The sequence below is a fragment of the Vollenhovia emeryi genome, unplaced genomic scaffold (assembly GCF_000949405.1).
Source record: "Vollenhovia emeryi isolate VEMERY1.0 unplaced genomic scaffold, V.emery_V1.0 DF944377.1, whole genome shotgun sequence".
Classification (NCBI taxonomy): Eukaryota; Metazoa; Arthropoda; class Insecta; order Hymenoptera; family Formicidae; genus Vollenhovia; species Vollenhovia emeryi.
Genome location: NW_011961989.1, coordinates 1 through 2,270, shown reverse-complemented (window position 1 = coordinate 2,270; position 2,270 = coordinate 1). Strand labels below are relative to the sequence as shown.

At 32.0% G+C, this 2,270-nt stretch overlaps 1 long non-coding RNA gene across 1 annotated transcript; it reads right to left on the bottom strand.

Annotated features, from left to right (window-relative positions):
* Positions 1-728: 728 nt before the first annotated feature.
* Positions 729-2,270, bottom strand: LOC105563460. The gene is made up of 3 exons (XR_001009042.1): positions 2,239-2,270; positions 1,884-2,115; positions 729-1,787 (listed from the first exon to the last, which is right to left on the bottom strand). It is a non-coding gene; the product is annotated as an uncharacterized LOC105563460 (long non-coding RNA).

The following is a 2,270-nucleotide window of genomic DNA, read 5'->3' as shown; positions in this document are numbered from 1 at the left end:
TAATGAAACAGATAACAATTTTCAATAAAGCTCTTTTTATAATATATTATTATAAAGTGTATATATATATAACATCTATATATACATAAAGTATCAATCAATCATGATTGATATATGAAAATAAATTTTATACATTTGCATAATATAAGGCGGTATTATTACATATACATATACCGAAAATACATATTCAAAGAAACGAAAAACATATTGCTAACATTTGGCGAATGTGATAACGATTTTCTAATATTTTGAAATATGCCTGGCGGTTTTATCGAAAATACATATTCAAAGAAACAGAAATATATTGCTAACATTTTGCAAATGTGATAACGAATTTCGAACATTTTGCAAAATGTCGCGTTTTTACCAAAAATACATAATATTTAAGAAAACGGAAAACATTTAACATATTTCTAATATTTAGCAGAATGAACCATGTAAAAACAAATTTCATACATTTTGCATTATATAAGGCGGTATTACCAAAAATACATATTCAAAGAAACGGAAAACATATATTGCTAACATTTGGCGAATGTAATAACGATTTTCTAACATTTTGAAAAATGTCTAGCGGTTTTACTGAAAATACTTATTAAAAAAAACGGAAATATATTGCTAACATTTTGCAAACGTGATAACGAATTTCAAACATTTTGCAAAATGTCAGGCGTTTTTAACGAAAATACATAATATTTAACGAAACGGAAAATATTTAACATATTTCTAATATGTTGCGGAATGTCAAACGCAGTGTAACGGAAAACACATGTTTTTAAAGAAACGGAACCATGTGAAAACGTATTTCTAACTTGTTACAGATTGTCAGGCGCAGTGTTATGGAAAAGACATGATTATATAAACGGACAACATATTTCTAACATTTTGCAGAATGAAACGTATGAAAACGAATTTCTTTCATTTTGCAAAATGTCAGGCGGAGTTATCGAAAATATATCATATTTAAAGAAACGGAAATATAAATATTTCTAACATTTTACAGAATGGGCAATGTAAAACAAATTTCCAACATTTTGCAGAATGTCAGTCGCAGTGTGACCAAAAATATACATTTACAAATACAGAATCACACAAGAAATTTGAAACATTCAAATACTTCAAACATTCTGCATTCTGCAAAACGTTAATTATGTTCAAGGGCATTGTCCAAACCAAATTATATTATAAAAGACCAAGAGAATATTAGAAAAAACCAAAACTTTGCAGAATGTTAGAAATAAGTTTGCACTTTACAAAATTACAATGTATACTCTGAGATCTCGCAATTCAAAAATAAAAGAAAGATAACTTTCAGGTAACCGTAGTAAACTCGATTTAAAAATCCCATTGGTGCAGACTCTGCCACCCAAGAGTGACACCCAAGCGTAGCCAGCGCGGACTCTGTTCCCAAAAAAGATAGTCCCAGCACCCACTAGCGTAGCTAGTGCGGACTCTATCTTTAAAAGGGAACAGTCCCAGCACCCACTGGCTTGTTTTATAACCATCACCGATACTGTTTCCTTCAGATGACAGAATCCGCACCAGTGAAATCCTTTACATCGAGTTTACAGTGGTAATATATATAAATATATACATGCATATATAATGCAACTTTTATTTTTAGTTACTTTCTTCATGGTTTGGATCAGCAATGTTTTCTTTATCATTTCCGTCAACCGTTTCCTTTGATTTGTCTCTCTTATTTCACTGTGCTGTAAAGCGTATCCACTCTGCAACTATGTCTGCAACTGTTTCCGTTAATGTAACATAACGTGATGTTACTTCTTCTGAAAAGAAAGAAAAGAGATAAAGATTTAATAAAACCATTATGAAAAAAGTTGTAATTTGTAGTCACATACATCTATAATACATGTATAACTTACTTTTAATAATTTCGATGAAATGTGCACCCATCTACGAAAAGCTTTTGTGTTTGACTGGTTATACGTTAACAAGGCATTCAATGCGTACACAGTCGCAGCTTTCCTATACAAATTATTGCTGTAATATACAACGCTCAATCTGTCCAGCACGAAAGAGATAATATTCTCAAGATTCCTGAAGCTCTCAGAATCTGTAGGGCTCGGTTCGACTCCGTTGAGTCGAGAGATACAACTGCACAAGAAGGTGAACAAACAGTAAACACACACACTTTCCTCGTACACATGTTCAGACAGTACGCGCCTTCGTTGTAGGTTAAATTGCGACACGTGTTCCACGATTGTCTCCAATACTTACATTCGGATTCCTTCATTTCACAAATGACCCAC